The 23061-nt window shown below is 46.6% G+C and overlaps 2 protein-coding genes across 2 annotated transcripts in view; both read right to left on the bottom strand.

Moving 5' to 3' along the window:
- LOC143989564 (uncharacterized) overlaps positions 1–15808 on the bottom strand; it is a 241547-nt gene extending 225739 nt beyond the window's left edge. The window contains exon 1 of the mRNA XM_077489743.1: positions 15781–15808. The gene's annotated coding sequence lies outside the window, so the exon portion shown is untranslated. The remainder of the gene's footprint in view (positions 1–15780) is intronic.
- Positions 1–23061, bottom strand: part of LOC143989546 (uncharacterized) — a 600653-nt gene that overhangs the window by 172678 nt on the left and 404914 nt on the right. The gene's annotated exons all lie outside the window — the stretch shown is intronic.

The raw sequence follows: 23061 nt of genomic DNA, 5'->3' as shown, positions 1-23061 counted from the left end.
TCTCAATAAATTGTATAAGGAAATCAGGCCTGGTGAATTTATCCGCCATACCTAGGAAAAGCATAGAAATGCTCAGCATATGGAAAATAACATGCATGGACATAGAGAAGTAACAACTGTCCATTATTCTGAGGGGACTGTCCCCGATTGTAAGTACATTTCCCCTGTCCCTCTGTCCATAGTCAAGTATTATTGCATCTGTAAATTTAATCAATAGGATCAAAGCACATTTTTCTTTTTCCCATACCTTTAATACATTGTTGTGTGTGTGTGTGTGTGTATACACACAAACAAATATTATCCCAAAAAATTATGTAGAATCTAGAGATATATATATATATATATATATATATATATATATATATATATATATATATATATATATATGTGTGATATGCTTTCATCTGTGACTACACTGTCCAAAACAAAAACAATAGTTAACACAAAATCATAAAAAGAATGGGACCTACCTTCTTTCGGCAATGCTGACAGATCGCAGGGTAGAAAAAAAGAAAAATCGCTGGGTCTGTGCCTGAAAGATCGCAGGGCCTCCGATCGCTGCTTCGGAAAGAACTTTCGACACAAGTATGACACTGTCTGTGTGCTCCTAGCTCCGCCCCTCTCATATGTTTCACGCCGCATTGAGAAATGTCAGTGTGATGCGCCAACTGCGACATCAGTCAACAAACGAAAACCACGAGGTAGCATGGCGGACATTGCAGATGCAAGTCCGAAGAAACCTACAAAAAAGTCGGCCAAGCACCATGATAGGACTTCCATGCAGAAGGACAGAGAAGAGCAGAGTCCAGCAAAAAAGGGTAAAGCAAGTCCCATGTCAAGAGCAGAGATGGTGGACATGGTTTTCATCCTGGAAAAGCATGAATACGATGGGAAGATGAAACACTATGAAAGGCCTAACACCAGGAAGGATCTCATCCTTGAAAAAGTGGTTGAACTCCTAGAAAGAAAACATGGTGTTAACCGTTCAAAGGACCAATTAAGAAAGCGCTGGTCAGACTTGAAGCTACCAGAACATGAGCAATTCAATCAAATCCAAGCTACCATTCAGAAACGTAAGTAACCATCTTCTAATATTAAACATCTTTATGCAATGTTCTTTGTCATTATGCAATTGTTATTATGTTTGTTTTGTCAAAACTATGTTTGTCTGTATTACATGTTAAAAAAAAATGTATTATATTATGTTTGACAGGAAAGAAGTTAAAGTTAGCAAAGAAAAGAAAGCGCAGAAGAGTACATAGAGAAGGTCCCGAAGAGCATAATCAAGAGACAAGTCCTCCAGGTAATACCTTTATTAACTGCTTGTTGCCCGCCCACTGTCAAATGACGGGGGCAGTGCAGCTGTTGTTCTGGGCTGCCGTCAAATGGCGGCACGGAACTTCTGCGGGGGCACACAGTGCGGCAAGTGGACATTAGTGCCCATCTGTTCCACCTATCCATGCTGCCTATCTGTGCCCACCAGTACCGCCCATCAGTGCCACCTAACAGTGCCCATCAGTGCCACCTATCAGTGCAGCATATGAGTGCCTCATCTGTAGTGCTGCCTCATCAATGTCCACCAGTTAAGCCTAATAGTGGCCATTGGTGCCGCCTCATCAGCGCACACCAGTGATTTAATTTATTAAGAAAATTGTTATGTATTTTTTTGTAAAAAATAGAAAACCACCAGTGATTAAAAACCACCAAAGGAAAGCTCTATTTGTGTGAAGAAAATGATAAAGAATTTTATTTGGGTACAGTGTAGCATGACCGCTCAATTGTCATTCAAAGTGCGACAGCGCTGAAAGCTGAAAATTGATCTGGGCAAGAAGGGGGTGAGAGTGGCTGGTAGTTAAGCGGTTAACAATATTTATGAATAAAAGAGTGCATTTACATATACCTCGGTAGTACACTCTACGAATCCAGACTCCAAAACGAAAGGGGTGTCCATACTAATTTCTAAATATGCTGACTTCCAATTATCCGACTCTTTAATTGACCCAGAAGGCAGATACCTCTTTCTTAAAGGTTCGTACGCCTCCAGGCCTATTACGCTTGCCAATATATACTCCCCCAACGCACATCAAGTCTCCTTTTTCAGGAAGGTTTGTGATCTCCTATCTACATTCCAGGAAGGTATAGTCCTATTAGGCGGAGATTTTAATACCCCACTGAATCCCATCGTTGATACCTCCACAGGCGTGTCTGCGCTGCCCTACAGAGCGCTGCGACAGCTCAAACTGCAATTACAGGGCCTTTCTCTTCATGACACCTGGCGCACCTTGTTCCCACATGACAGAGACTATACCTTTTACTCCCCACCGCACTTGAAATACTCTAGAATCGACTACTTCTTTCTAACGCAAACTGACCTTTCCCTCCTTACGCGAGCCTCAATTGAACCGATGTTTCTTTCGGATCACCACCCTATTACGGTGACCCTTTCTTTCCCTGACTTGATGCACAAGACAAAGACCTGGAGACTGAACCCCTCCTTGCTGAAAGACCCGGTCACATTACAACAGGTTCAATCCCGAATACAATTGTATTTTGCAGAGAACTGTACTCATGACGTGTCCCCTGTTACAGTATGGGAAGCTCATAAATGTGTCCTACGGGGAGAATTTATCTCCTTGACAACGAAAGCCAAACGGGCGCACCAAGAACGGATTAAATACCTGACTGATACCATTAGTAGACTAGAGACGTCCCACAAACACTCAGCCTCACAGGCCACACTCCAAGAGTTATTATTCACTCGATCCACACTGCTAGATGAACTGGGGAAACAAACAAGGAGGCGCTACGTTCTCGGGCAAAAAGTGTTTTACGAACACGGCAACAAGAGTGGGAGACTTTTGGCACGCACGATACAGGCCTCTAAGGCCCCGTCCACAATTCACCATATACGTGACAGACAAGGCACACTTTTCTCCAAGAACGAGGATATAGCCAGACAGTTTGAACTATTTTACTCTGACCTTTACAACCTATCGACTGAACACCCTGGCCCTGACTCCTCGACTACCCGTGTTGACAAAATACAGAACTTTCTGGAACAGTACTGTCCGAAACCCATCACCAGACAACAAGCTGAAGGCTTAGACAAGCCCCTGACTGTGGAGGAATTAAACACGGCCATTGGCCAAATGAAAGTGGGAAAGAGCCCAGGTCCAGACGGCCTTCCACTTCAGTACTACATATCCTTCCTAGAGGTCCTATCGCCTAGGATGATAACGACCTTTAACTCTCTTGCTCTTCCCCAGACCTCTACGGGCAGGCTATTGGAGGCCCACATTGCGGTCATCCCGAAGGAGGGCAAAGACCCGACCTCGGTCTCTAATTACAGACCCATTTCACTCTTAAACGTGGACATCAAATTGTATGCCAAGATGCTTGCCAACAGGATTCTGCCTCTCATTCCCAACCTCATTTCTCCCGATCAGGTGGGTTTTATTCCAGGTAGGGAGGCGAGGGAGAATACCACACGTACCCTGAACCTTCACCACTGGCTCACCTCCTCAAGAACCCAGGGATTTTTTCTATCCTTAGATGCTGAGAAGGCGTTCGACAGAGTGGCCTGGGACTACATGCGGGAAGTGCTGAAGCGGATAGGTCTTCGGACCCGCATGTGCTCATACATAGCGGCGCTTTACTCTAACCCCTCGGCGAGGGTGAAAGTGAACGGCCACCTGTCGAACGCCTTTACCATTAGCAACGGGACACGCCAGGGATGTCCTCTCTCGCCCCTCATTTTTGTCCTAACTCTAGAGCCCCTATTGATTAAACTTAGGGCGAACCCCGATATCAAGGGGATTTCCACACCACATAACGAATTTAAAATAGCGGCGTTTGCCGATGATATGCTCCTATCGCTTCAATCGCCTCGTGTCTCCTTACCAAGCTTGCTGAAAGATATGGCACAATTCGGAGTCTTGTCTAATCTAAAGATCAATCTCTCCAAGTCCTATGCCCTGAATGTCTCACTCCCCCAGTCTGAGGTGCTACACTGCCAAGATTCCTTCCCTTTCCTTTGGAAACAGGACTCCATCCCGTATCTGGGCATTCATATACCCAGGAGGCTCTCTGAGCTTTACCTCCACAACTTCATACCCATTCTATCCAAAATACAGTCAGATTTGAGGGACTGGGCCAATCTCAACGTCTCCTGGTTTGGGCGCTCAGCTCTTGTAAAAATGATAGTTCTCCCGCGTTTACTCTACTTGATGCAGACAATCCCCATTCACCTCCCCCCATCCTTCTTTTCTGCGTACAAGAAAGCATGCACCGCATTCATATGGAAAAACGGTCCTGCACGCATCAGCTACTCCCGTCTCACACGCCCCAAAAACAAAGGGGGAATAGGGTTACCTGACATACATAAGTACTACCTAGCTTGCCACTTAACTAGATTGGTAGACTGGAAGGTTTACAAACGCAAGAAACCGTGGGTCATATTGGAAAATGCTTTCACCAACTCTCTTTTGCATCTCATCCCTTGGACAAAACCCTCCTTATGGCCCAGAGACTTGGTGACGCACCCCTTTATCTATCCTACGTTGGCGACCTTTAAGAAGTCCATGGTGCCCTTTCGTTTGTCCTCTTACCCAGGCCCCCTGACCCCCCTGCGAGGGAACCCTGACTTTCCCCCTGGTGCTTCTGGAACGTTTCTCCAAGGGGAATGGCCTCATGAGGAAATTCTGGCGCACCAACTTTTTCACAGGGGACGTTTACGTCCCTATGAGGACCTAGTAGCCTCATCGCGCACTGAAACATTCCCTTTTTGGACCTACAGACAGCTAAGACATTTCCTCATGTCGCCAGGCCCCTCGCTGCAGTGGAATAGACAGTTTACTGACTTTGAATCCTTACTCACACGCTCTTCCCCCCAGAGGCATCTGATTTCATTCATTTACATCTTACTGCAGGGTAACTGTTCCACCTACGGCGGCGATGCGTCACGACTGTCCTGGGAAAGGGACCTTCAGGTGTCCCTCACGGATGTCAACTGGGAAGACATATACACACACATTCACAAAGGTTCATTAAATGTAGCAATACAAGAAAATTGCTACAAGATTGCTACCAAATGGTACAGGACCCCGGCCCTCCTGCACCAATTCTCACCCACAATCTCCAACATCTGCTGGCGCTGCGGGAGGGCGGTGGGCTCCATGCTCCATATCTGGTGGGAGTGCGCTCTAATCCAACCATATTGGAATGAGGTGCATACCCTGACAACGCAAGTCACTACACTCCCCCTAGATTTTAACCCAGCGCAATACCTCTTACATCACTCGACCTTGCCTAAGAGACTCTACCATAAGTCCCTTGCTATGCATATGGTCAATGCCGCGAGGCTCTGCATTCCGGTGCATTGGCGATCGAAAGACACACCATCCATTAGGGAGTGGCTAGTTCGGGTCTCGAAGATCGAGGAAATGGAGGAACTGATTCACATCTCCCAAGAGCGCCTGCAGAGTTTTACGGCCACCTGGGCCTGCTGGATCCATTTTAAAACCACAGAACATTACAAATCCTACTTCGTACCCCCTACCGGGCGATCCGGCTCGACCTAGTGGGACACAGCACCCGCAAACCCTTAGTGGGGGCTGGGGCGAAGAGCGGACCCTACCCTTTTCTCCTTCCCCTTCTCTCACCTTTCCACTTCTTTCCTTTCCTTCTCTTTCATTATTTTTCTTTTCTTCCCCTTCCTGTCTATTCCTCCCTTCTTGTCGCTGCTCGTGACTGACCCCCTTTTGCACTAATGAGTTCTTTACTCGCCCAGGTAGTGATTTAGAAATCAGCCCCTTTTGGAACCACATCTTCCACTACTTGGGCCTGGTAGCATTATCCATATTGACACTGGCTTGTCCGCCAGTGGGGGTTAGCCCCGGGTGGCGGCTCGAGCGGGGAGAAAGATGTAGTGGTAAGCTTAAATACATGATTAGATACCTTGAATAATATATGGTTTTACCCCACTGTCATACCTAACTGTTTCATGCATTGTAAAATGTTATGTTGACTGTACTGTAGGGCACACTGCCCTTGTAACCCTTTCAAGAATTCAAATAAAAATATATTTTTTGTGGAAAAAAAAAAAAAAAGAGTGCATTTAAGATACATTGTTTGTCTATTTACCTTTTCATAATTCCTTTCTAATCTGCATAGATCCCAGCAAAAAGAAAAGACTGGACGAAGATGTGGTAGTTTGTCAATCAAGCCAGGGGCCATCTATTTATGCAGGAACACAGTTCATTGAAGAGGAAGACAGAGGTCACATGACCTTTGATGAATCTTCAAATCTGGGTATACCCCAAAAAGGTATGTCTATGTATGTTGGATACATAATTGATGTTTGATTTTCTATTTAATATATATATATTTTTTTTTTGTTTTTTGTTTAATAGTATATATATATATATATATATATATATATATATATATATATATATATATATATATATATATATATATATATATATATTTTTTTTTTTAAATAGTTTATTTTAGCTATTATATCGGTGTATGCATCATCAGGCTGATGCTTCATCATTCAATGTAGGCAATCTCGGGTGTGCACTGCTCAACGGTGTGAGCACTTCCATAGTTTCTTGACCACCAAAGCCGCTAACACTAGGCACTGCCATTGTGTTCGGATCCCTTGGTGAAGGGGTACTGTATGCTGGCGAATGTTGACGTAAGTAATTGTGTAAGACACAGCAACAAAGCACAAGAATATCAATTTTAGGTATTGACATATTTATGCTTGTTAGGAACAAACAAAATCTGTTGGCCAAGATCCCAAAGGCATTTTCTACCACCCTGTGGGCCCTTGATAATCTGTAATTGAAGATCCTTTGGTCTGGAGTCAGGTTACGCATAGGGAATGGTTTTAAAACATTTTCACTTAATGCGAACGCATCATCAGCTACAAACACAAAGTTCATGTTTTCAAATGTGTCGTCACGTGTGGGCAGGTTAAGTGTTCCATTCTGGAGACGGTGATAGAATTCTGTCTGCTGGATTACACTACCATCAGAGTTCCGGCCATTTTTTCCTATATCAAGATATAGAAAATTGTATTTGGCATCTACTACCGCTAGCATTATGATGCTGTAGAAACCTTTATAGTTGAAGTAGTAGGATCCAGAATTTGGTGGTGGAACGATGCGCACATGTTTGCCGTCGATGGCTCCTCCACAATTGGGGAAATTCCACAATTCTTTGAATTTATTAGCAACTTCCATCCACTCAGGTGGGTTGCTTGGAAACTGTAAAAGCAACAAAAAAATAAAGAGTTTTAATATACTTTAGATTAGATTCTATTTAATATACTTTTTGGATTTGTTTTCTATATTAAACTTACAATAAAAAAAATCTATACAAAGTTAGTTAGTTAACCAGTTCCCGGCCAGCTCACGCCGATGTACGTTGGCAGAATGGCACGGGCAGGCAAACGGGCGTACCTGTAATTCAACAAAAAGTAAAAAATAATGCGTTTTTAAAAAAAATTGTCGCTCTACTTTTGTTTATAACGCAAAAATTAAAAACCGCAGAGGTGATAAAATACCACCAAAAGAAATCTCTATTTGTGGGAAAAAAAAGAACGTCAATTTTGTTTGGGAGCCACGTCGCTTGACCGCGCAATTGTCAGTTAAAGCGACGCAGTGCCGAATCACAAAAAGTGGTCTGGTCTTTGACCAGCAAAATGGTCCGGTGGCCCCTTTCACACATGCGGATGATATGTCCGTATTTCATCCATCCGTTTGCGGATGAAATACGGACATACATGCATCCCTATGGAATAGCGGGTGTCTGCGGGTGAACATCCGCAGACACCCGCTATTGTCCACCTCCGCTATGGTCCAATTCTGCAGACGGAGGAAAATCCTATTTTTCAATCCATCTGCAGAGCGGATCGGATGAACACGGACAGATGGTCCGTGCTCACCCCATCTCCATAGAGGAGAGCGGAGAGCTGACAGGGCGGTCCCTGCACAGTGTGCGGAGACCGCCCTGTTCGCCGCCGGCTCAGCGATCCCTGCTGAGCAAGCGGATCATCACGGGGGGATCATTACTGATCCGCCCCGTGTGAAAAGGGCCTAAGTGGTTACTATTGGTGGGTTGACATAATTTACCTTGACATAGTTTCTCTGAAGCGCATCAATGATGGCCTTGCAGGTTTCTGGTATTATTCTCCCCAGTGATTGAGGCGATATTCCTGTGGAGAATTTTAGGTCCTGCAGACTTCTCCCGGTTGCAAGATACCTCAGTGTTGCAATTAATCTCTGCTCTGGACTTATTGGCTGCCGCATAATTGTAGTTAGTTTTTTTATTAATGGTGTCACCAGCTGCAACAATTCTTGGAAACATTCATCATCCATTCTGAGGTAGTTTCTGTAATCGTCAGGATTATTCTCCTGTAATTCTTGCAGTAAGGTCATATGTGAATAGTTCTCTCGGTTCTGCAGCCACTGTTTTGACCATATGCTCCTTTTCTTCTTCTTTTTTTCCAAACCATTTTGGATGGCCAAAACTCCAAGCATTACCAGTGGCAGTGTTTGCTCTTCCATGTATATGTCCATGTTCAGAAAAGAACTGTTGTATATACCGAAATTCTCACGAATGAACACACGTCCTTCTATGCTACGATCTCCACGCCACTGTGAACCCAAAGGCGTGGCCTACACAGGGTCAAGTTCTGACATCACCTCCGACTACCACGCTGCAGAAAATACCTATGCACAGGGAACGTTTGAGTTGATCGTATGGGGATTTTCTGATATAACTACGCTGCCGATTCGATTCTAGACGCGCATACGATTATATTTGGATGGATGTTCGTACGATATTCTTAACGTGTGTATGAGGCGGCCGATTTGATTAGAGACTCGTATACGATTATATTCCGAAGAAAGTTCTTACGATAATCCTATCGTGTGTATGGGGCATAAGTCATGAATAACAGCGGGGCTGAGCCCCACCAGAGGTCAGAGAGTGAAGATGGGGGGAGAACAACCAAGATGAAGACTGGACTGGACTGAATCTGAAGACCCCCATCATTGGGTTATTGACTCCTCCCTCATTATCACTTTCTGTTTAAGGTTCCAAAGTCTGAGGATGTTATCACATTATTATCACCATGTAAAAGTCTGTGCTCCAATCACATCATCAGATATAAAATGTCCAGCTGGTAGGAAATGGGTGTAACAAAAGAGAATACATATTATGTGTATATATAGCAGTGGGGGGAGGGGAGAGAGCAGAAGTCAGGACTACGTAATGTACAACATATTGTATAAGATACAACAGATAGGACTATATAGTATCAGAATGATGTAATGTACAACATAGAGTATATAGTGCAGGGGTCAGGAGTATGTAATGTACAATATAAATTATACAGTGTAAGCCCTTGTACACACGGTCGGACATTCTGCCAACCAAATCCGTCAGATCTTGTCCGAAACTGTTGCATACACACGGTCGGACTAAGTTGTCGAAAAATCAGATCATTCAGAACGTGATGACGTAATTTCGTTACGATGGGACTACGTTCAGGCTAGTAACCAATAGCTTTGATGTAGGAATTTGATCTGAGCATGCATCCGATCAAAATTCTCTACACATGATCGGAGTATGTCCGATCAAACCAGTTGGTCGGAAAATATTTCCAACAAGTTGGAAAATTGGGTCCGACGGATATTCCGATGGAATCAGTCCGATGCATACCACACACAGTCAGATTATCTGACAACACGGTCCGATAGGACACATTCCGACGGATTCTCCGATCATGTGTACAAGGGCTAAGGGTCAGGACTCATAATATTGGTATTCAGTAATCAGTGGAAGATGAAATGATTACATGAGACAAGTTGCAGAGGTCCCACACCGCTGCCTCCCATCTCCTGAGACTGCACTCAGTGACTTGGGTCTGAGACTATACAGACATATCCCTCCACCCGGCACAGCCAGCAGACAACACAACAAGTAATCCTGGGGGGATTGTTCTGTCAGAGATCTTGTCATACCCGGGTATGGGGCAGAAGACCCAAATCACATACCCCAGGTGCCTAGATCTAGTAACATCTATGGTGAAAATGAACATACCCATTCAACATATCACCCAGCCCCCGCCCTACTCTGGACCAATCAGTGAGCAGTATGGGTGGAGGAATGGATTTAGTGTTAATGATCCACCTGTGCTGATCTCTGTAGGAGTGTCCTCCTCTATAAATGTCCCCGTTATTCCATCCTCCTCCATAGACTGCTGATCATCCCTCACATACCTCTCTTCTTCTTCTGATTTCACCTCAAATTCTATATCCATTGGATCTCCACTCTAAACCAAGAAAATGAAAGAGAATATCATCTGTAAGATAGAAGATTTATTATTGTGACATCACATAGAAAATCCACACATTGGGGCTGATTTACTAAGATGAATGCGCTGCGCCGGTTCATAGCTCCATTTGTGCGCCAGATAAATGATCAACTGAGCGTATGAAGCGGCGCACACATAAGCACAACACATAATATGCCAGCGCAATTCATAATTGCGTGCGCCATATCATTAAAAGTCCATTCACACAGGGGCAACATGACTTCCAGAGCGACTTTGGGAGGCAACTTGGACACAACTTGAGTGTGAATCACAGCGCGACTTGGGGCGACTTACAACACGACTGTAAGTCACCCCCCAGGCCAGTCGACTTTGATTTAGAAAAAAAACGGCATGCATTCCCCTCCAAGAGCATACAAGGCCCTTCAGGTCTGGTATGGATATTAAGGGCAACCCCACACCCAAAAAAATGGTGTGGGGGTCCACCTCAAAATCCATACCAGACCTTTATCCGAGCACGCAACCTTGCAGGCCGCAGGAAAAGATTGGGGGATGAGAAAGCGCCCCCCCCTCCTGAACCGTACCAGGCCACATGCCCTCAACATTGGCAGGGTGCTTTGGGGTAGCCCCCCCAAAGCACCTAGACCCCATGGAAGGGTGAAGAGAACCAGGACGGGCAAAATTCCTAGACCCCATGTTGACAAGGACCTCATCCCCACACTGGCCGGTGGTTGTGGGGTTCTGCAGGTGGGGGGCTTATCAGAATCTGGAAGCCCCCTTTAACAAGGAGACCCCCAGATCCCGGCCTCCCCCGTGTGAAATTGTAAGGGTACTCTACCATTTCACCAAAAAAGTAACAAAAGTGTTAAAAATGACAAGAGACAGTTTTTGACAATTCCTTTATTAAAGTCTTCTTTCAGAAGAGGGGGTGGAGTCACCGGGTGGCACCGCCCTCCGTTATATAAGACCTGTCAGAAGAAGAGAAGCTTCACACAGTGGGAGCCTCCCGAGAACGAAGAGAGACTCCGTGGAGGAAGATGCTGGACCAGAACACCGGAGCAAGAAGAAGAGGATCGGAGGAAGAAGAAGATGGAAGAAGAAACCGAAGGATAAAGAAAGGAAGAAGGAAGAACAGAAGAAAGGAGACTTTAATGAAGGAATTGTCAAAAACTGTCTCTTGTCATTTTTAACACTTTTGTCACTTTTTGGTGAAATGGTAGGGGTAAAGTACCCCCTTACCATTTCACACAGGCGGGCGGGATCTGGGGGTCCCCCTGTTAAAGGGGGCTTCCAGATTCCGCAGACCCCCACAACCACCGGCCAGGGTTGTGGGGATGAGGCCCTTGTCCTCATCAACATGTTGAGGGCATGTGGCCTGGTATGGTTCAGAAGGGGGGGGGGGGTGCTCTCGCCCCTCCCTCTTTTCCTGCGGCCTGCCAAGTTGCGTGCTCGGATAAGGGCCTGGTATGAAATTTCGGGGGACCCCCACGCATTTTTTTTCTTAATTTTTTTTTTCTTAATCCTAATATGACCTGTGTGAAAATAGCTTTTAGAAACCCATAGAAGTGAACCAGAGCAAAAAAAAAAAAAGTCAAGTTGACAGGTGCGCCCGTTCAACTTATGCAAATGAACCTACGTGGCTATGCATTTACTAAGATTTTGCCGGCGCAGTGAACCAGAGCACTTGAACGGGTGCAAATGCCGCTTGCACAGCACAGTGCATAAATTGACCTAGCGCAGTTCCAAGTGTATTTGCAGGCGCAGCAAGCTTGTTCAGAGGAAGTTACTTTTCCTTTCTATTTTGGGCATATTTGTTACTTGGACAGTCATATCTATACTTCCTCACATCACCCCATAATATTCCCACTTCCAGCTTCTTTTAATTCTGAGTTGAAGATGCCGTGCACCAGGTCTATAGCGGCACACAGATCGCGGCCGCCCGTGTGCCGGAATGCTCATAGTAAATTGAGAATTGCGCTGTGTTACAGGCGCAAATGCTTTGTGAATACAAAAATGGCCGTTGCGCGTCGCCGTGCGCCGCAACTCATGGAGCAAATGCTTTATAAATCAGCCCCATTGTCTCTATAAGTGTGTTTGATAACCTCCATCCCACCAACCTTGTAACAGTGGGGGATGGTGTGATCTTCCTGTGTGGAATCCCGGGAATACAGAGGACGGGGACATCTCTCTGGTGGGTTCCTGGTATTTGGTGGCTCCATCATATCCTTGTGTCCTTCTGAAAACTCCTCCATCACTCCATACTCCTCATCCTCCTCTTTATACTCTTCTTTAAAAACAACATTATCATCCCCGAGGTTTCCACTCTGAATATATAATAAAACATTCATTGTAACAATCATGCTGTGTATAAATCAGAACTACCAATAATTGTCAATCATCTACCTGATGATGGTGGGGGATGGTGCGATCTTCCTGTGTGGAATCCCGGGAATACAGAGGACGGGGACGTCTCTCTGGTGGGTTCCCATTACTGGATCCATCTGTAGGAAACACACACACTGACTGAATACATTGTTTCTATGTGTTTATCAGATGATGGGGGATCTAGGTGGAGCCTCTGTACTGCTCTCTCCTTTACAATAAAGTCTCCTCTTACCCGGTGATGTGAGGGGCGGCTGATTGTCCATCATGACGTCCTTGTAGAGATCCTTGTGTCCTTCTAAATACTCCCACTCCTCCATGGAGAAATAGACAGTGACATCCTGACACCTTATAGGAACCTGACACACACAATGATACAGTCACCATCCAGACACATCCCTTGTCTGTTACTGGATAATGTCCCAGAATTCCCAGAATCCTCCTCACCTCTCCTCCATCAACTCTCTGGTGACTTCTAGAATCTTCTTTGTATTTCTCTATTCTATCAGGGAGGGAGGTGGAGGCAATGTGATGGTCATATGATCTCCAGACTTCACAGGAGGAAAACTCTAGGTCTGAACACAAATAGTAAAATCAAATGATATTCCCAGAATCCTCCTCACCTCTCTATTCAGGTCTCCATTTTATTAAAGCCCCACTTCAGACTGAGGTATTATTTTCCCACACAGAACTCCCACACTATGCAGGATAAATCCTTGTTGCAGACATTCTGACATCATTATATACAATGCAGGACCAACAGTCCCACTTTGCTAGTGAGGATGCCAAGAGTCCGCCCACATCCTAATGCTCCACACACACAATCAGAAATTCTGCCAGCAAAAGTCGGATGTGAGCTTTTGGTCAGAAATTTAGACCGTTGTACGCTCCATCAGACTTTTGCTGGCAGAATTCCAGCCAGCAAAAGATTGAGAGCAATTCGGATGCGCAAAAAATCACGCATGCTCGGAAACAATTTGATGCATGCTCAGAAGCATTGAAATTTCTCGGCTCGTCGTAGTGTTGTACGTCACCGCGTTCTTGATGGCCGAGAGTTCAGAGAACTTTTGTGTGACCATGTGTATGCAAGGCAAGCTTAAAGAGGAAGTAAACCCTGATGAGTTTACTTGCTCTTTGTCTCCCTGCAAAGGTAAAGCATAATGGGCTACTATACATTGCATCACCTCGCATCGCATCACATAGCATCGCATTGCATAGTAGCCCATTATGTGTCACTTACCTGACACAGGAGCCAGCCATGTCACCGCCATCCCATGTAGCACGGAGCGTCCTTCTTCCGCGTATCTCTACTCCGGGCACTCACAGTGATGACGTCACTCCCACGCATGCACACGGGAGCTGTCAGCGGCATGCCCAGAGCACCTGCTCATGCGCCTTCGAAAGCGGCGACTGTCTTTTTGTAAATATCTCCTAAACCGTGTAGGTTTAGGAGATATTTCTTGGACCTACAGGTAAGCCTTAATCTAGGCTCACATGTAGGCCAAAGTGGTTTGTAAGGGTTTACAACCACTTTAAGCAGAATTCCATCATAAAAACCATCCAAATTTTTTTCGGAATTTCTGATCGTGTCTATGGGGAATAAGAGCATCAGAGAAAAAAAATAATTGGATTGAGGGACATTGGGAGGAGGAGCTGTGAGGTCAGTGTGATGTCATAGGACATATAGACTCTGGATGGAGAGACATTGGAGGAGGAGCTGTGAGGTCAGTGTGATGTCATACGACATATAGACTCTGGATGGAGAGACATTGGAGGAGGAGCTGTGAGGTCAGTGTGATGTCATAGGACATATAAACTCTGGATGGAGGGACATTGGGAGGAGGAGCTGTGAGGTCAGTGTGATGTCATAGGACATATAGACTCTAGATGGAGGGACATTTGGATGGGGAGATTTGAGGTGTCCTCTATATGAGGCTCCTGTGAAAACCAAATCATTGTTCCTGGGTGTGTCCTTCCTCTCCTAAACTGAAGAGTGAACTTTGACCTTTACCATACAGAAATCTGTCAGGAATGTGTGAAAGTAAGCTCTCATGTGATCAGGTGATGTGCGGAGGAACGGAGTGTAAATAGCAGACAATTTTCTCCAGCGCTCCTAATGGTGGGGATGGATTTTGCTGAGTGCTGGTGCCAAGTTTCGACCCCCCAGGGTCACTGCAGGTGTGGAGAAAAGCTGTGTAAGAGGATATGGAGGAGAGATGAGGAGGAGATCCAGGAATCAGGATAAAGGTCAGGACAAGCAACAGACGAGCGCATCCAAGAGATGAAGCCGGGGTCACTACACAGAAAATCAATCCAAGGAAACAACAGGCAGGACGAGGAATAGCAAGAAGGAGCTCAGAGACAAATGAGAATATTGCTCAGCCAATGGGAGATGATCTCAGCATGACTTACATAATGAAGGAGATGAGGGGGAGGGGAGGAAGTCACTTATGGTGACCATAGAGACATGGAAATTCAGCTGGTTCAGCAGGGATCGGTCACATTTCCATCCATGTGTGGTGACTGCCGGATAAAATTCACTCCATCAGCGGCTGCAGCCAATAGATTCATCACTGATCTGTGTATTCTGAGAGTGGAGGAGCGCCCCCCATTGTCAGAATACAATAGTGCAGCGGGGAGGATTCCCCCATCCCCCTCCAATGTGTGGATGGGGGAGTCACTTCCGTTTTTTCCTCTCATCCCGCTGGATGAACGATAAAACTGAACCATGTATGGCCAGATTTGGAGGGAAGATATGAGACATTTCCTGATCTGTACAGCTGAGGAGCAGGAAATGTCTCACTGTCTGTGATTAGCGCTGTGCAGTGTCGGCTTCCTGGCGGCATCGGGAATGTGGGATTTCCAATACACCGGAGCCCATCACTATTCATCATCAACTGATCCCCCTGAAGGGGTTAATCTACATTTCCACACTATATATGTGTGTATCATCATCTGCTGGAGATAAAAGACATCACAGTGACTATGGAGGAAGAGGATGGACATGACGGGGGGTTACTGGGTGTAAATAGAAAATAAGATCTTATTACCTCCTCTGCTGTGTCTTCCAGTAATGGCTTCTCTCTACTTCCTCCCGACTCACCTCTCACCCGGAACTTCCTGTCTGTACCTGACATCACTTCCTTTCTGTATCTGACATCACTTCCTGTCTTCTGAGCTCCACCGTTGTTAGGGAGCATGTGGCCTTCACTCAACTTTTTTTCTTTTTTTTTTTACCTGAACTTCATTGTGAATCTCTGCAGCTAGAGCTCCACTGTCACAGGAAACATGTGGCCTCCATAACTCCACTTTTTTTATTTTCAGATGAACTTTAATGTAACAACCAATAAACAGAAGATACTACAGGAAGTGGAGGTCACATGATTTCTGTGTAGAGTGGAGCTCCAGTAACTGCAGTCTGCGGATGTACTGATCCATTCTGTTCTTACTCATTGAGCCGGGGATTTGCAGAAATACAAGAAGATATTTTTGGCAGGTTTTATACTTTCTGTTAAAGTGCTGTCCTTAACCCCTTCAATACCGGGCACTTTCACCCCCTTCCCGCTCTCACACTTTGAATGACAATTGCGCGTTCATGCTGCACTGTAACCATATGAATTTTTAATCATTTTCTTCACACAAATAGAGCTTTCCTGATAGGCTCCATAGCAGCATACGTGTGGGTTTGCACCGCCTCCATAACTACCCAATAGGACCCCTCTCCCATAAATCTTTGCTCCCAGCTGCTATCCGTGTTCCCTTTTTTTCCTCCGTAGGACCAAGTGGTTCTCCTACTTGAACATGACTTCATAGCGATCGATTGGCCGAATGACAAGGTTTGTACCCCCGATAGGCCCTGACTGTTAAGCAGGGTATGGAGTGTAAATGCAGAGTAGCGCTGAAGAAATGGTTTGACTTACCTAAAGTGCGCACGGCCTGTTTGTCTGTTGCTGTAGGTGGCCATTATCTGCTGGGAGGTCTGGTGTGTGTGTTTCTGGGATCGTTTGGCCAGCTGATCGTTGGTGAAGTGGTGAGTCTGTATATTTCCATGGCAGCAGTGTTTTTGTGTTGTGCCTGTATCTGTATTTCTCCTGTGTTGTTTGCGCCGTTCCCATGCTGTTTGATGGCACTTCCGCGTTCCAGCAAACTACTCTCTCCAATTTACAGGCATCGCGGGCGTTCTGCGCACGTGCGAACCCGATGTGAGTGCGAGGCTTGGTTTCCTGCATACGCGCAAGCGCCTTGCGTCTGACGTCAATGATGACGTCATAGGCGCCACTTTTAAATTTGTTTGAGAGCTGTCAGAGCCCCGGGAATGATTGCAGAGGACACAGCGACTTCCCTGACAGCACAGCGGTTTAAGGTAGGTAGGTAGGGATATTAATATTTTCTTTATTTAAGGCTGAAATTTTATTTTTTGTTTGCTGCAGTGTCAAGTACTGGTGTTATGAATGCTTCAATGCCCCCTAGTGTCAAGCCCACTCATGTTAGGTAGGTCGCTGTGTTCTGTGTTTTTAAAATATTGGAGAGAGTTGAGCATAGGTAGCAAGTTTGACTATATCTCCCTTTCTTTCTGTCTTTCTGTTTCACAGCCCTTCCAGGTCTGATCCACAACATAGCTCTTATAGACGCAGTGGATCCTCAAAATCACACCACCGTAAGGTCCATCATAGGTCCGCTAGTTCTGAACAGCGTGACAGAGATTATTCTCGCCCCCCTGTGGCTCATTCCAGTAAAAGGCCAGAAAAGTCATGCTGGGGTTGTAGGATGCCTATTCCAACAGACAAGTCCCAATGCGATCATTGCTTCTCTAAAGCTGCAGATGAAAAAGATGGCGCAGACCAGCATTTAGAGTCAATGGAGAGGTAAGTTGTGAAGGAGTCCCTGCAGGAAAGGGAAGCTCAACAGCCATGTGAGTCCCCATCAGACCCATTAGGCCCTCCAGTGGGAGAAGGGTTGTTGCAAGAAACATGGGAATCCTCCCAACCAAGTCGCCACTCTGCTCTTGTCTCGGACAGCGAATCGGATCTGGAAGATCCAGGATTGGGTTTTGACTACGGTTTGGGTCCCTCCTTGGTCAATGTAGTGAGAGAAGCTCTGAAGTGGGAAGACCCTATCAGGCCGCGTACACACGCGGGGACTGTTTGCCGAAACTAAGTTCGTCAAACAGTCCGCTCAAACTTTTGAATGAAGGAACTTGCCCACACACGGCACTTTTTTTGAGCGGACTTAGTTCGTCGTACTAAGTCCGCGCAACTCTTGAAAGCCCACACACGAGGCAACAGTCCGCTCATTTCGAGCGCGTGTGAAGGTAGGCGGGGCCCGCGACAGAGACGTCGCGGGCTCCGCCGCCTGCAATGGACTTAAAGGGGAACCCCAACGCCGAAAAAAATCGGCGTGGGGGTCCCCCCAAAGTCCACAACAGACCCTTGTCCGAGCACGCTACCCGGCCGGCCAGGAAAGGGGGGCGAGCGAGCGCGCCCCCCCCTCCTGAGCCGTACCAGGCCGCGTGCCCTCAACATGGGGGGTGCCTTGGGGAAGGGGGGGCCGCGCGGCCCCCCCACCCCAAAGCACCTTGTCCCCATGTTGATGAGGACAAGGGCCTCTTCCCGACAACCCTGGCCGTTGGTTGTCGGGGTCTGCGGGCGGGGGGCTTATCGGAATCCGGGAGCCCCCTTTAATAAGGGGGCCCCCGGATACCGGCCCTCCACCCTATGTGAATGAGTATGGGGTACAATGTACCCCTACCCATTCACCTGTAAAATAAAAGTACCCAAAAAAAAACACAACACACGAGATAAAATATTTTATTGCACAGCTCCGGGGGTCTTCCGTCTTCGGGGGTCTTGTCCCCCTCTTCGGTTCTTCTGCCGGGCCACCGCGCCTTCTTATAGCTCTTTTGCAGGCGGTGGCCTGGTCTTCTGTCGCCGCCGCCTTCCGTTCTTCTGTCGCCGCCTTCGGTTCTTCTGCCGGGCCACCGCGCCTTCTTATAGCTCTTTTTGAGGCGGTGGCCCGGTCTTCTGTCGCCGCCACCGCCTTCCGTTCTTGTTCTTCTTCTTCTCTAGGAGATGTTGACACGTCGCTCTCTCCGGCCGGAATGCCAGAGCCGCGCTGAGCGGTCACTTATATAGTGACAATGGGGCGGTGTCACATGGTATATGTCACATGGGTTGGTCACATGGGTTGATGTCACATGGGGACTATGACATCGTAAGGGGGCGGGGTCACCATGTGACCAACCCATGTGACATATACCATGTGACACCGCCCCATTGTCACTATATAAGTGACCGCTCAGCGCGGCTCTGGCATTCCGGCCGGAGAGAGCGACGTGTCAACATCTCCTAGAGGAGAAGAAGAAGAACAAGAAGAAGAAGAAGAACGGAAGGCGGCGGCGGCGACAGAAGACCGGGCCACCGCCTCAAAAAGAGCTATAAGAAGGCGCGGTGGCCCGGCAGAAGAACCGAAGGCGGCGACAGAAGAACGGAAGGCGGCGGCGACAGAAGACCGGGCCACCGCCTGCAAAAGAGCTATAAGAGGGCGCGGTGGCCCGGCAGAAGAACCGAAGAGGGGGACAAGACCCCCGAAGACGGAAGACCCCCGGAGCTGTGCAATAAAATATTTTATCTCGTGTGTTGTGTTTTTTTTTGGGTACTTTTATTTTACAGGTGAATGGGTAGGGGTACATTGTACTCCATACTCATTCACATAGGGTGGGGGGCCGGTATCCGGGGGCCCCCTTATTAAAGGGGGCTCCCGGATTCCGATAAGCCCCCCGCCCGCAGACCCCGACAACCAACGGCCAGGGTTGTCGGGAAGAGGCCCTTGTCCTCATCAACATGGGGACAAGGTGCTTTGGGGTGGGGGGGCCGCGCGGCCCCCCCTTCCCCAAGGCACCCCCCATGTTGAGGGCACGCGGCCTGGTACGGCTCAGGAGGGGGGGCGCGCTCGCTCGCCCCCCTTTCCTGGCCGGCCGGGTAGCGTGCTCGGACAAGGGTCTGTTGTGGACTTTGGGGGGACCCCCACGCCGATTTTTTTCGGCGTTGGGGTTCCCCTTTAAGTCCATACCAGGCGCCTACCTGGAGACGCGCTCGAAATGAGCAGACTTCCCTCCGAGTGGGAACAGTTTGCTCATTTCGAAAGTAGCCTACACACGGGCAGACTGTTCGCTCAAACAAAGTTTCAGCGGACAGTTTTTCGGAATTTCCGAAAAACTTTGTTCGTCAAACTGTCCGCTGAAACTGTCCGCTGAAAGCCCACACACGGGCGGACTGTCCGCTGAAACACTGTTCAGCGGACAAAGTTGAGCGAACAGTCCGCCCGTGTGTACGCGGCCTCACTCCCCCCCCCCCCAAAACAAAGGACATTTTTTAAGCAGCTCAATAAGGAGCGACAATATTTTCCTTTTCTGTCTGAGTTGGGTGACATAATCTCGGATGAATGGAGCAAGATGGATAAAAAGAGTTCAATGCAATCAAAAATTCTGAAGCTGTATCCTTTTAAGGAAGAGGATGTAAAGCACCTGGAGTCAGCTCCGTTGGTGGATGCAGCGCTCATGCATTTGGTGAGATATGTAACTCTTCCCTTAGAAGATACTATGTCTTTTAAAGATCCCTTGGAAACACGGATCGACTCTGACTTGAAGAGGATTTACCTGACATCCGGAATGGCGTGCAAGCCAGTACTTGCGATGGCAGCAGTCTCTAAGGCCATAGAATCCTGGGCTGACAATATTGAGGAATTCTTGAGAGGTATTTCTGTTGAAACAGCTAAAGATTCTCCTATCCAAGAAATTAGAATGGCTTCTGCCTTTCTGGGGGAGGCATCTATTGATGTAATTCGCTTGATGTCCCAGGATATGTTGACGGCTTTGTCAGCACGCTGTGCGTTATGGCTCTGTCCATGGCTGGCGGTTCCAGCATCTAAACAAGCTTGGTACCGTATCCCCTTTGAGGGGACATCCTTATTTGGCAATAAGCTTCATTCTGCCATATCCCAGGCCACAGCTGGGAAATCTGGGTTTCTCCCTCAAGACAGATGTCTTCAGAATCAAAAATGTCCATTCCCAAGAAGAACTCTGATCACACTAGGGATGTGAGAAGCTACAGCCCTGGCTGGGAGTTCTCAAGATCATGGAAGTCTAGACAATCTTCCTTCAAAAAAGCCTCAAAAGGCGGTTCTTCTGGGAACCAGGATTCTGCGAAGTCCTTTTAAAATTGGGCCGCTCAAACATGTCAGGTGGGGGCTCATCTTCTCCACTTCGGGCATGTTTGGGCGGCCCTCAATTCGGGATTATTGGACCGTCAAGACGGTATCGTCCGTCACAAATGGATCTTCATCAACACCCCAAAGTTAAGATTTGTTCCCACAACTCTTCCAGGCTCAGAGGAGAAAAAACAAGTCCTATTGACCTTCATGAGCTATTTATTGGAGAAAGGCGCAGTCGTAACCCGTTCCAGAAGACGAATGTGGCGAAGGCATGTACTCCCCTCTGTTTATGATACAGAAGAAAAACGGCACGTGGAGGCCGGTGATAGATTTGACCCATCTCAATTCCTTTATTCGCAAGGAAAAATTCAAAATGGAGTCCCTGCTTACCATTCAGCAGTCAGTGCATCTGACAGACTGGTTAATAGCAATCGATCTGAAAGATGAATACTTCCACGTGCCCATGGCAAAGGACTTTCAGCAGTTCCTCCTCTTTGTGGTAGGCGACCAACACCTGCAGTTTACATGCCTCCCCTTCGGGTTAACCACGTCACCCCGGGTCTTCTCCAAGGTTCTATTAGCAGTAGTGGCTCTTCATAGAGTCAAAGGTGTTCATCTCTATCACTATCTGGATGACTTGCTTTTGCTATCCCAGAACAGAGATCCGCTATTGGAGCACAAAAAGGTAGTCATCTCCACCCTGCAAGAGTTTGGGTGGCACCTGAATCTGGAGAAGAGCCATCTAGATCCAACACAATCCCTTGTGTTTTTAGGGGCTCAGTTCAACACGGTGGAAGGCACTATCTCCCTCCCAGAAGAGAAGATCGTAGTGATCCGAGACAGGATTCATGCAGCCCTTGGGTCATCTCACCTTTCTGCTCTCCAATGCCTGAAATTAATTGGCACAATGACAGCTACCATTCCCATGGTGAAGTGGGGTTTCTGCAACAGTGGAATTCAACCAGCCAGACCCAGCGCATATTCCTCACCCCAACCATCAGGACATCTCTCCTCTGGTGGCTTCAAGGGAAGAATTTGTGCAATCACCACTCAATCATTCCCATTTCATGGGTCACGGTGACTTCAGATGCCAGCAACCAAGGTTGGGTCGCTCATTGCCTTTCGGATGTGGCTCAGGGCAGGTGGACATTCCCGTCTCAAAGGGTTGTCTAAAGCATTCTGGAGTTAAGGGCAGCCTTTCAGGTAGACATGTGCAAAAGGAAAAGTTTGTTTCGTTTTAATTTGTTAATTAATTAATTTTGTTTAGTTATATTCATTAAATTCTTTAAATTCGTTTTCGTATTTTGTTAACTTTTCTGCGGAATTCGAAAAATTGGTCACATTCGAAAATATTTCTACCGAATTTGAAATTATTTCAACATGATTCGAAATTATTTCAACCGCATTCGAAAATATTTTGCGACCGGACTTTAGGGCCATGTATCTCGGGGTCACTTAGTGCTGATATGTTGTAGTGCTAGTTCTATTGTGTTTGCATACCAAATTTGGTGTTTCTAGCTATAAGTGAACCCAAGATATGTGGCCCCAAATTTGGGTCGCAAAATGTAATTCTCTGCTGCACAAAAGTGCTTGACATTTTGTGACCCGAATTTGGGGCCACGTATCTCGGGGTCACTTGGTACTAGAAACCCCAAATTGGTATATTTTGTAGTGCTAGTTCTATTGTGTTTGCATACCAAATTTAGTGTTCTCTGCAAGTCCACTGCTTCCACTTTGCATCTACTTAAACAAACTTATTTTGCTAAAAAAAATCCACAAATCAATAAAAATCACCAGTAAGGGGGCGCCCTCACCATCACGTGTGTAAGAGGGGGAAGAAGGCGTGGCTACATTACAGCTGCCACAGTTTGGGGCACCAAGAACTTTACACCTTATCAACTTTTCACTGATTGGTGGATTTATTTTGAGCTAAATAATAATATAATAATAATAATAATAATAATAATAAGTTGAAGTAGATGCAAAGTGGAGGCAGTGGACGTGCAGAGAACACTATATTGAGCACAAAATATTGTATGATTACATGAACTTGCACAGATTTTTAGTCTATTCAATATAGCACCAAATATTACAAGATTAAAGAAGTAGGTGCAAAGTGGAAG

This window comes from Lithobates pipiens, unplaced genomic scaffold (genome assembly GCF_037356315.1).
Source record: "Lithobates pipiens isolate NorthernLeopardFrog02 unplaced genomic scaffold, aLitPip1_a1.2 Scaffold_18, whole genome shotgun sequence".
NCBI classification, from domain to species: Eukaryota; Metazoa; Chordata; class Amphibia; order Anura; family Ranidae; genus Lithobates; species Lithobates pipiens.
The sequence above is the reverse complement of the archived record's forward strand: the minus strand, read 5'-3'. Positions and strand labels throughout refer to the sequence as shown.